The sequence below is a fragment of the Leucopleurus acutus genome, assembly GCF_964270905.1.
Source record: "Leucopleurus acutus genome assembly, chromosome: 15".
In the NCBI taxonomy this organism is placed as follows: Eukaryota; Metazoa; Chordata; class Mammalia; order Artiodactyla; family Delphinidae; genus Leucopleurus; species Leucopleurus acutus.
The window spans coordinates 71,660,197-71,673,026 of record NC_139157.1 but is presented as its reverse complement, the minus strand read 5'-3'; the positions used below and the strand labels follow the sequence as shown (position 1 = coordinate 71,673,026).

Genomic DNA, 12,830 nt, shown 5'->3' with positions numbered 1-12,830 from the left:
TTCTAGGCAATGGGGATATAACAGTGAACAAAATAAAGTCTTTCCCTTATTTAATTATTATTTAATATTTAAAATCCTAACTCTACAGACATTTATGAGAAACTAGCTTTAACAAAGAGCAACGAAAAACATCATTTAAATAAAGATATTGTTTACTAGACACGATTCGAGTTGATAAAGCAGTGTCTCAGAGCGTGCAGAGTTGCCTTTAGCGGCTGGACTACTCACTAAGAATGGAACTTGATGACATATTTATATCATACTGTGATGTTCTACATAATTATTAGTTTTATATGTTTTCATTTTGTAATGTTTTGATTATAATTGTACCATGTATTATTATCTAGGAAACATCTAATTTAATATCCTAGCTACAAAAAAGAACGTAGGATGGGGGAGAGGAGTGTTAGCTGAAAATCTGGTCCTTCCTTTTTTTTTTCTTCTGCTCTTTCAGTATTGTATCTTTCCACATAATTAGTAGATCTGAAGATGAAATTCTCATCCAAACTTCTACGACCAGGAATAAAAATCTGCTCAAATTAGAATTCTCCTCATTCATCTATTATTCAATCTCCTTACTTCACTGAAGCTTTCATCAAAGAATGAGTGATACAATAGCTTTTTGTTCCCAGGAAGCAATAGCTAAATTAAGTGCACTACGTATTAAGCTTGACTTTTAAATTATTAAAATAATAATAACAATAATAATATTCTACCGACAAATTTTTAAGATGTTGACTACATAATAAATCACTACCTAACTTTATATGGTACTTTATAGCTTATAAGTTGTTTTCACATATTTCATTTGATCCCCTCAACAATTTGAAAAGTAGGGCAAATACAATTAGGTTTTTGTATGAGGAAACAGAGTCTCTGAGATATCAAGCAACTTGCCCAAGACAGGTGCTAGAAATCAGTCTTTCCAATAATACAGTACAGTACAGCCCTGGAAAAAACACTTTACAAATGGTATATGTCAACTTGTATGCAAATTGTTAATCCTGAAGATGGTACAATATTCTTGCTTTAAAAGGTTATTATCAGCCTAAATGGGAAAAGAATCTGAAAAAGTATAGGTATATGCATACCTATAACTGAATCACTCTGCTATACACCTGACACTAACACAACACTGTAAATCAACTATAATATAAAGCAAAAATTTTTATAAAAAAGTTATCGTTTTATTTTTGTTTTTAAAAGTAATACATGTGAATTATAGATAACTTGAAACATATGAACCTCTTTGCACTCGTTTCATCTATAAAATAACTAGAATTTCTACCTCATCAGCTTTTTAGCAAATTAAATAATATATCTAAAGCACTTAGGACTGTGCCCAGTTTTTAACAACAACTCAAAGTTAGTTGTTATAATTAAAATTTTTGTGAAGAAGAAAAAACCATAGTTCTAGCACTTATAATTCTAGTACCCTTTTTTGTAGTGGAAAGTGCTGGAAAGTGCTATTTCTGTATCACTGTTTTCTGTCATGAGCATGACTTTAGAGCTAACAGCATCCTAATAACAGAATTCACCATTACTGACCCCTGGGCTCTAAAAAGTTTTATCTTACACCTTTTCTTCCCTGCACATCAAAATATACTACATCTGAGAAACTGAAAAATCATCTTATTTAACACTAACTGGAAAAGATATATGTGTCCTCATGTTCACTGCCTCATTATTTACAATAGCCAAGAAGTGGAAGCAACCCAAGTGTCCATCAATGGATGAATGGACAAAGAAAATACACATGCACACACACAGGAATATTATTCAGCCATAAAAAAGGAAATCTTGCCATTTGTGACAACATGGAGAAACCTTGAGGGTATTATGCTAAGTGAAGTGAATCAAAGAAAGACAAATACTATATGATCTCACTTATATGTGGAACCTGAAAAAACAAAAAGCAAACAAACAAACAACAAACTCATAGATACAGAGAACAGATTGGTGGTTGCCAGAGGCTGGGGAGGCAAAAATGGGTGAAGGGGGTCAAAAGGTACAAACTTCCAGCTATAAGATAAATAGGTCCTGCGGGTGTAATGTACAGCATGCTGACAATAGTTAATAACACTGTATATTGAAAGTCACTAAGAGAGTAGATATTAAAAGTTCTCATCACAAGAAAAAACATTTGTAACTATGTGTGATGATGGATGTGAACTAGAGTTATTGTGGTAATCATTTCACAATATATACAAATGTTGAATAATTACGTTGTACACCTGAAACTAATATAACATTATATGTCAATTATATCTCAATTTTAAAACACCTTATTTAATTCATTCCAAATCAAATTTGGTTTCCTGTTTCATATTCACTTCAGGAGAGAACATTCGAGGCTCTAGTAACATTAACTCAAATATCGTTAGTCTATATTCTTGTTCATCATGTTTATTAAAGAAAAAATCAGTCAAGAGAATCATATAAATTCAGTTGCTGTACTTTCATCAGGCAGCATCAAATCATTCCATAAAACCTAACTATCATCATAGCCTCTTTACAACTTGTCATAGGTCTATCACAAATAGTTCATGTAAACCTAGACTGATTTTGTGAGTAACCACTAAACATTCTCAAACCATTCTTTCGTATTTATAAGATTTTTAAATTGCCTTTTAATAATATAAAAAATAATTACAATACTGAAATCTTTACAATTTGCACTAAATGGGGGGTGAGGCTACCTGGTGCCCCAATCCTCTACTCTCTTAGCTTCACAGCTGGGAAATTTATTTCAGTTACATATCTCAATCACAGAGGTTAATTAAGCATCATCCTAGCATGTAAAAAGTAGCTAGGCTTAATGCTAATTAGTCACAAATAAGAAAACAGAGGTATCTGCATGCCACAAGAATCCTCCCCCAAAAGTTGTGATAGGGCTTCCCTGGTGGCGCAGTGGTTGAGAGTCCGCCTGCCGATGCAGGGAACATGGATTCGTGCCCCGGTCCGGGAAGATCCCACATGCCGCGGAGCGGCTCGGCCCCTGAGCCATGGCCGCTGAGCCTGCGCGTCCGGAGCCTGTGCTCCGCAACGGGAGAGGCCACAACAGTGAGAGGCCCGCGCACCGCAAAAAAAAAAAAAAAAAAAGATAATTCAGATTTTGATTTAGGCCCCAGTTCCTCATCATCTCTTTCCTGTGTCAGTGATTTTGCCATGATACTTTACAGTTCCTTTTACAAAAGGCAGAGTATACTTTCCTACCCCTTGCCTTTGGATTTGAACATGAGGCTTGCTCTGGTCCATAAAATGTGGGCCGAAATGACAGTGTGCCAGTTCCAAGCTTAGGACTCAAGAGTAATTCTCTTGTACCATCACCACTGCTTTGGAAGCACAAGCCACCCTGCTGGTCCACGGACGATGAGCCTTGTGAAGCAGACCTGGACCCAACCTGTAGCTCAGAGCCACCCAGTAGCATCATCACAGCCACCCACTCTGACCAACAGGTGTGTGAGAAAATAAATAATTATTGTTCGTATGTCACTGAGATTTTGTGGCTTTCGATAACATAGGAATAGCTAACTGATACAGGGGATGATTTTAGTTTGTTTTTCTTTTTTTTATTATTTTCTTTTTTTATTGAAGTACAGTTGAATTACAATGTTGTGTTAGTTTCAGGTGTACAGCAAAGTGATTCAGTTATATACTCTTTTTCAGATTCTTTTCCCTTATAGGCTATTACAAAATATGGAGTATAGTTCCCTGTGCTATACAGTAGGTCCTTGTTGGTTATCTATTTCGGGATGATTTTAATTTTGATTACATATTCCACCGTTTCTTTTTACCCAATGTTATTCCTATCTGTTTCTTTGAAAATAAGAGGTTTCTCAGTGAAGTAAGTCAGACAGAGAAAGACAAATATCATATGATATTGCCCATATGCGGAATCTAAAAAAAAAAAAAAGATACAAACGAACTTATTTACAAAACAGAAACAGACTTAGAGAACGAACTTATGGTTACCGAGGGGGGAAGGGACAGATTGGGAGTTTGGGATGGACATGTACACACTGCTATATTTAAAACAGATTACCAACAAGGACCTACTGTACAGCACGGGGAACTCTGTTCAGTACTCTGTAGTAACCTAACTGGGAAAAGAATTTGAAAAAACAGAATGTGTATGTATAACAATCACTTTGCTGCACACCTGAAACTAACACAACATTGTTAATCAACTATACTCCGATAAAAAATAAAAATTAAAAAAATAAAATAAAAAAGAGCTTCCTTTCCCCAAAATGATTTGATGAGAACACTTTTGCAATCCACCTGCTACCTCAATGCCCTTATTACTGCTTGGTTATTTGGCAAAAAATAATCCTGCGTTATTAGAAAAAAGAGAAATTCTGGTCATGGATAGGAATAAGAGTCTGGAGCCATTTGACAGTTACAGTATTTATCTAAATTGTTTCTGAACTCTCTCTGGAAGTAGTATAAACTAAAATTCATGACTATTTTCATTCTCACAACGAGGCAATTTCTAGGACACGTACTAAACAAAGGTGCAGCTTGGGGAGATATATTTCCTGGGAATAATAACCTTCAGCTTCCAGAATTCTAAGCTAACATAGTTTTGGCCTGTTACTCTTTCCCAGAAACACATATACTCAACTGCAGGTATAAAGGCAAGTAACTACACTAAAATCTCACTCAGGTCCTACATGGCAAATACTGCAGAAATGCAAATTGCTCCTAGCACTACTTCCAGTACAATGGAGCCTAAAGGGCTAAATTATAGGCCCCAGACTCCCTTGCAGCTAGGGTTTCTGCTTTACACAGAGCACTCACCAAGCTAACGTGCCTTCACAGCACCCTGAAGGAGAAATGCACACCATGAAGTGGTAGCCATACGGCTCTTCTGGAAGCTCGTGGTGGTGGTGTTTGTTTCCAGGCAGCTGTGTTTCCAGTCTCTAGTTTCTAGTCCACCACCAACAGGTGGGTGCTAAGGAACAGTGGGTGGCAGCCACCATATCTGGCAACTTTCTTGTTTCTGGCCGAGACCCTGATTCTCAAATGGGCAGGGACAGCAGCTCCCTTGTTAATGCAGATATGTGTTACAGGAACTATTCCTCAAACTTCGGCCTGGTGCTTACTTCTTCAAGGGTTTGGAGATTTGGTTTTCAGGGTACCTAATGCTAGAACCTCTGCTAGGTTCTCTAACAAAGAAAAACTATCTCAGGATAACTATTCACCTACTCCAAACCAACTGTAGTCATCTCAACGCAACGTAATGTAATCTTGAGAGCTGCTGATAAAATGCGTATCTCTTAGAGAAGACGGAATGAATCACTGGGTTTTGCCTCTTGGTCTTTTGGTTTCCACCGGACAGAGTTTAAGTATTATGCAAATACATTCCATCAAAGGAATAACCAGTGCTGAATATGGTCAAGGAATTACCATATGTCCTAGAACTTTCTTTCAATGTTATATTAATGCATTCTAGTATCAAGTTTTCTTCTTTAATAACAGTAGAATATTATAATTAATCTTTATCTGTGGTTTACTTTGAAATAGGAAGCAGAAAGCCCACTGAAAGGGTTGTGAGCAAAAAGGACATTTATAAGATTTTCAGGGTTATTAACAGAATAAGAATAGGAAGTACTAAAAATAGTTTAAGAGGAAATGTACCACGGATTTGTTTATTTTAGAAAATGTTTGGGCTCACAAAACAATAGATTCCACACAATCCATGGTAAAGCACTGTGGTCCACAGTAAGAGACAGAAGAATTACTAGCTCACAGTGAAGGTGTTCCCAGTCTGAGGAAACAACCCATTCTTGACCATTTAGCTACTGACAAACAACACGCCAATGAAAATATATCTAAACTGCTTCTGCTATACAGTTTTAAATAAACTTGCATAGGCTCTCCATAAAAATGGAAATCTAGGGCTTCCCTCGTGGTGCAGTGGTTAAGAATCTGCCTGCCAATGCAGGGGACACGGGTTTGAGCCCTGGTCCGGGAAGATCCCACATGCCGCGGAGCAACTAAGCCCGCGCGCCACAACTACTGAGCCTGTGCTCTAGAGCCTGTGAACCACAACTACTGAGCCCATGTGCTACAACTACTGAAGCCCATGTGCCTAGAGCCCATGCTCCGCAACAAGAGAAGCCACCACAGTGAGAGGCCCACGCACCACAATGAAGAGTAGCCCCAACTGCCGCAATTAGAGAAAGCCCGTGCGCAGCAACAAAAACCCAACACAGCCAAAAATAAATAAATAAAAATAAATTTAAAAAAAAAAGAAGAAATCTATTCATTTTCATTATATTACCAAGCCAAGAAGTAGCCTCCCACATGAGAAAATAAAACTAGCATGAGGGCTTCCCTGGTGGCACAGTGGTTAAGAATCTGCCTGCCAATGCAGGGGACACGGATTCGAGCCCTGGTCCGGGAAGATCCCACATGTGGCAGAGCAACTAAGCCCGTGCGCCACAACTACTGAGCCTGCGCTCTAGAGTCCGCGAGCCACAACTACTGAGCCCGTGTGTCACAACTACTGAAGCCCGTGCACCTAGAGCTCGTGCTCCACAATAAGAGAAGTCACCGCAGCGAGATGCCCGCGCACCGCAGCTAAGAGCAGCTCCCGCTCGCCGCAACTAGAGAAAGCCTGCACGCAGCAACGAAGACCCAACGCAGCCAAAAATAAATAAATAAATATATTAAATGAATAAAACTAGCATGAGAGTAAAAGTCTTAGAAAAGTTTTACTAGCAGCTGAAATAACCAAATTCAACCTTGCATAATATGAATTGAACAGCTGCTACAAGTAGCATGTAAATGAGAGAAGAGGGTCTAGTCTGTTCATATTGAATGTGGACCTACAAATCCATAATGTGAAATGAATTTAAAAGATGTTGCATAATCTGAAGGTGGGAGAGACATAATCGTCATTTTCTTAGTTCAATAATTCAAAATATTTTCCTGAGCTTACTGTCCCAGACTATCCCAAACAGGAAATTGAACATTTAAAAATGTATTTTACAATGTTGTCCTCACAACTGTCGATCGTGGTCAAGATAAACTGATATAAATTGTGATAAATTTTGTTGGCTTAGGGACACGAATAAATAACTAGTAGCAGAATACATTCTAATAGCGAACAGCAAATACATTGATGTTACTTCTGAAAACCTTCAATGATATACAAAAAATGAAAGAAAAGCTCCCCAATTAGCCACAATAAATGCCATCTACATGTGTTGGGGATTGAACGTGGGACTCAGGATCAGTGTGGAGAAGTCCTTAGGCCCTTCCATTCACTCATGACCTTGGGCAAGTCCTTTGATACTTCTACAGATGTTGGCTTCTCCACCTAGAAAACGGTTTGGATTGGTGATGAAGACAGTGTAATAAAAATGAACCTGGGGCTTCCCTGGTGGCGCAGTGGTTGAGAGTTCGCCTGCCGATGCAGGGGACATGGGTTCGTGCCCCGGTCCGGGAAGATCCCACATGCCGCGGAGCGGCTGGGCCCGTGCGCCATGGCCGCTGAGCCTGCGCGTCCGGAGCCTGTGCTCCGCAACGGGAGAGGCCACAACAGTGAGAGGCCCGCGTACCGCAAAAAAAAAAAAAAAAAAAAGAACCTGATTTGGACTTTCCAAAGCCAACTGAGTGCCAGACTCACCTGAGGAAAAATAGATTCCTGAGCCCTGCTGCCAGATATTTTCATTCAAATCCAGGACGAGGCCCTGGAATCTGTATTTTTTAAAAGCTTCTCAGATGATTCAAGTGATTAGCCAGTTTTTAGAATCACTGCACTAAAGGATTTATCAGATCTCTACCAGAAGCATTTTTAAAAGGTATGTGATCTCTTTTCAAAAAGGTATGAAATGATGAGTTCTAAAGGAGGAAAGCTACAGAATAATGCAAGAGCACAGATCTCTAGTAGTGCTCTTTTGGCTGGCAACCCGAGATATAATGAAAAGTACTTAATGTGTTTAAACCACCTAAGGTTCCTGGAATGAGCAGCAAATCATCAAGAAGGTAGATAAACATTATATGAAAAGATGTATGCTTTTATCATGAACATCTTACTTTATTAATCATAGTAAGAGCACTGGCAGCTCCTAGCCACTAAAGCCAGAACTTGGCCAGAAGACATCCATCTAGCAAGAAACATAAATTACCTATAGCCTCAGCCCCAAAGGCTTAATTCTTGGTGGTGACTTAGGAACGAAGGGAGAGTAAGTACTGAAAGAAGGCCAGAAATCATGCAAACCAGCATCACTCAAGGGCTCTACTTGCCAAAAACAGAAGAATCAAAAGACAAAAATAAAGGTCTCCCAAGTATTTTCTATACCATTTTCAAAGTTGATGTGATGATCTGGTTTAGATTAAAAACTATTGGAATGTGACATTCTCTAGATCTGTAATACTCAGGCCAATGTCTTTTACCTTTGGACTTCTATTTTCTGTGCCAACGGCTCAATTTTCTCCTCTTTTCAAAATCCAATTTGGAATCTACCTTCTTTACGCCCATCACTTCAGCTGAATGTGGATATAGATTTCTTATCAGTTCAGTCTCCCTATTCAGGATCCCTTGCTGAAACTGTACCTTCACTTGGCAACGTGCACGTGGGCACTTTTTATCTCAGAAACCCCAAATTCTATGGTGTTTCTTTTTTTAAGAGTCTCTAATTACACGAAATGTACTACAAATAGCTGGGAGTTTCTTTTGAATATTATTATTTCTTTGGTTTCCCCCCCGCCACCCCTTGTTTTGTGCTGATTCTTAGTACAGGAGATACAACCATACTGAACTACTACCTTTCTCAAAAGCAACATTTGCTCTGCTGGGGGTGGGGAGGAAGGTGGCAAAGACTGTCAGGATTTTGAGGTAGCATTTCATGACCCAGGAGAGGTATAAAAAATTAATTGTGGGGGCTTCCCTGGTGGCACAGTGGTTGAGAGTCCGCCTGCCGATGCAGGGGACACGGGTTCGTGCCCTGGTCCGGGAAGATCCCACATGCCGCGGAGCGGCTGGGCCCGTGAGCCGTGGCCGCTGAGCCTGCGCGTCTGGAGCCTGGGCTCCGCAGCGGGAGAGGCCACAACAGTGAGAGGCCCGCGTACCGCAAAAAAAATAAATAAATAAAAAATAACTGTGCACTGCCACTGATAACTATGCATTCCTCCCTACACACAGGTACTAGAAGAACTCTGGAATCCGTGCCTGCTTGGACAACCTGCCCCATTTTACTGGCCTGTTTTTGTTGTCATGTCGATAGTTTATCAGAGTTGAATCTGGCCCCTCTTTATCTGAAGACAGAACCTGTCAGTCAATAACGTTTCACTCGCAGCGCGAGTGTGTGTGCTTGCTGAAGAGCTCAGAGCTCAGTTTCGTCATCTCAAGGACAGACTAAAAGAAGATGAACGATGTGACAAAAGTGTTTTCCACGTTAGAGCATAACAAAGGGGTGCAGAGTGGTCATAACGGAAGATAACAGGTGGTTAACTCCATCAGTATTTAATTTTGTATTTGCTAAAAGTCCATGTCCATAATTTTCTGTCTGAAAGACTCGTGTATATAACTTCCGCCTCTGCGCTTTTTAGTACCTACATATATAGTGATCATATGCTCAATAAGAAATAGAAAAGAGGGAGGGAAAAAAAAGCAAGCCAGATACTTTTCACCAAGCTTCAAAGTTTCTTAGGAATCGGAATTTTTTTTTTTAAACCACAGTGTATGCAATGTATTAACCATCATTCAAGGTGGTGGCAGTATCACTGGCTAAAATTCTGATAATATCACAGGGGAAAGGAAAACTTTTTCCATACAGCATGGAGTTTCAAGCCCTAGACCTAAAGATTAAACTCTCAGGAAGGAAACAACTACCCTTGCAACATATAAAATACTTTTAGTTACTATCTCTTTCTTACAGGAACTACACATTTAACTATAACTGTAAAGCAAAAAACTTTTTTAAATAATTGAAAACAGAACTGTGCCAAACAGAACAAAATAAAATAAAAATAAAATAAAATACTATAGTCCTATTCTGTGTTAGATGAAGTCTATCCTTCATGATATCTATTAATACCCTACATTTTATTTTGGAGTTTCCTGCATTAACATTCACTTGGTTTATTAGTGAAAGCCAAGATATATTTATTTAAGAAAAAGATTAAGTCTGGATTGGTTTTTGTTTTGTGGCTTCTTGTCCTCCCTAAAAATGCTCCAAATTAACATTGTGAAATGCAAATACTAGTCATGCTGGGAGCGCTCCTTTTTATCCTTTCTTTACTGTATTTATTCTCCCTCTAATTTTTAGTTTGGAAGGATTTCTTTTAAACCAAGTATTAGTTTGTTTATATTAAAACGTACTAATCTTAGTGGGCTAAATAGTATGTCAACTGTTTCTTGCTGTAAGACACTAAACTAAGATATCTGAGTATTATCAGTGACCAAATAATCCATTTCAATCAACCTTACTGATACTGATGAATTATTTAAGATATTGATAATTATAGTACATATGGATATGAGGTAAATGACAGAAAATACTATAGATGTGGAGTTGAAAACAAAAACTGAAAACAGACAACACATTAGAATACTAATTATCTAGTCTGATGATTACATAACTCCATAAATGCGCTAACCTCACAGTGTTACTTTATAGTTTGGGTTTTATGGGTTTAAAGACTGAAGGAGTTCGACTAATAAAAAATTTTATTTAGAACTTTAAGATATTTTTTACCTATTATAAACAACTGCATGTAAGTTAATGAAATTAATAAAATGATTATTATTGGTTTTCAAGAGAGGTTGTAAAAAATACTAAGAATAAAGGATAACAAGCACCAAAAAATCATGCAAAACTGAAAGCAAGATTATACCAATTTAGTAGTTACTCTAAGATTTATTAGTTCTGCCACAAAAATCAACATTATAATTTTGACGGTTTAAAAACATGAAAGAAAAAGTGGTGAATTGAAGTTTCTCTTACATTAAATGGCACAAAAACTATTAAATATATAAGAATCTTTTAAAACATAACTTTATTTATCTTGGCAAGCAGAACATATGCAGCTCTTTATTTTGGCAAGTAAAAGACATGAAGTAAGAGTGACTGATTAGGTCTAGGCAACAATTTCACAGTTATTCCAAATACTAGTCATGCTGTAATACATGTCCTTCCAAGTATTGTAATCCATGGAATTTGGAGTCTCAGTTCAGTTAATCTAGTTAAAAGTACTTGAGATGCTAAAATCTATGTATTTTTTTGAAGATTTCCCATTGAAATGTCATGAGAAATCATGAAAGAAAACCACCGTCGTGGGCTTTCACCTTTTCTGATTCTCGCATGTATTGCATCCCTAAGTACAGCACAGTTTGTACAGCGTTTTCCATGGCTCCCACTATATACATATGATGATCCTCAAATCTCCACCTCTGGGAGCCCAGATCCTTTCCCCGAGCGTCAGTCTTGTCTCTCCAACTGCCAAAGGGACACCTCTATCTGAGGTCTCCACGGGCACCTTAAACTTGCTATGTCCGAAACTGATCTCATTACCTTTCCCTTAAACTGGCCTATTCTTTATTCCTTTTTTTTTTTTTTGTAACATTAATGGCCACATCACTTACCTATACACCCAAGGAGTCCTGCTAGATTCCTTCCTCTGCTCTACTTCTCCTTCCGTATTTAATCGGTTACTAAGTACGCCAATCCTGTATCCTAAATATCTACTGAATCAAACATCTTTCACCGACCCTCTTAGTCACTGCTTTATTTCAGGCCTTAATTAACTTTGATCTGTATTACTGCGACAGCTTTGTAACTAGTTTCTTAGCTGCGCCTCATTTCAGTCCATCCTCCACAAGGCCATCAGAGTGACAAGAGGCTGAAAACTGCTCACGTTCAGGATTCAGAAGAGCCTTCATCACCTGTCATCACTCGATTCCTTTCAAGCCTAATCCCTAAATGTCTCTTCTCGCAAAACATTTTCTTTTGCAAATGCTGTTCTTCTGCCCGGAAGGCACTCATTCATTAACTCATTTATTAACAACATATCTATTGTCAATTACTAGACACCAGTAGGGCTTTGAAGATAGAGAGGTAGAAGACATGATCCGTAGCTTCAATCAAGATCTCAGAGTGAACTTGCCATTCAACTTCCCTTATCTCAGTTTTGCATATAAGAAGTTTAAGACGTCTATGGAGACTTGAGATCAACTCCCAACTCTTCCTTTCAAACTCAGCTGGAAAGACACCTTGTCTTGGAACCGTCCTCAGCCTCCCTGTTCTTCTCTTTAGTGTGGTGGAAGCGCCATGTCCTGTGCACCCCTGGCACCAAGGACATATTTCTGTAACACTGTCACGTGGAGTTGTAACTCTTGGCTTGTTTGAGTTTTTCCCACTAGGCTGGGAGCCTCCTGAGATCAAGGGCCTTACTGTGTCCCCACAAGTATAATGCCTGAGCCACAGATGATTTCACTCAGTAAATGTTCTTATTTCATGACAGTATACGTCATGTGGCCACAGTGTACAATTTTTTATAGTTATGCTGATTCTTTAAAGCAATAGGAATTTTTAAGCCAACAAACTTAAAACTTTATTTCTTATATACTATAAACAATTACACTGTTATTATTTATTGTTAATGAAATTAATAAAATTATTATTATTTGGTCCCAGGAGATGTTATAAAGGTACTTTCTGTTTTGTTTCACGGTTTCATAGATACTCATGTTCTACAAACAGTTATGCATATACTTTTTCTTCATTTAAAGCAAAATTTCTTGATCTATATCTTTTTAAAAATGAACATTCTTCTAGCTTTAAAGAAACACAATGATTAAGGAGAATCTGGAATAT

General features: G+C 38.2%; 1 protein-coding gene across 1 annotated transcript in view; it reads right to left on the bottom strand.

Moving 5' to 3' along the window:
- ME1 (malic enzyme 1) overlaps positions 1–12,830 on the bottom strand; it is a gene marked incomplete at its 5' end in the record, with an annotated part of 192,052 nt that overhangs the window by 16,096 nt on the left and 163,126 nt on the right. The gene's annotated exons all lie outside the window — the stretch shown is intronic.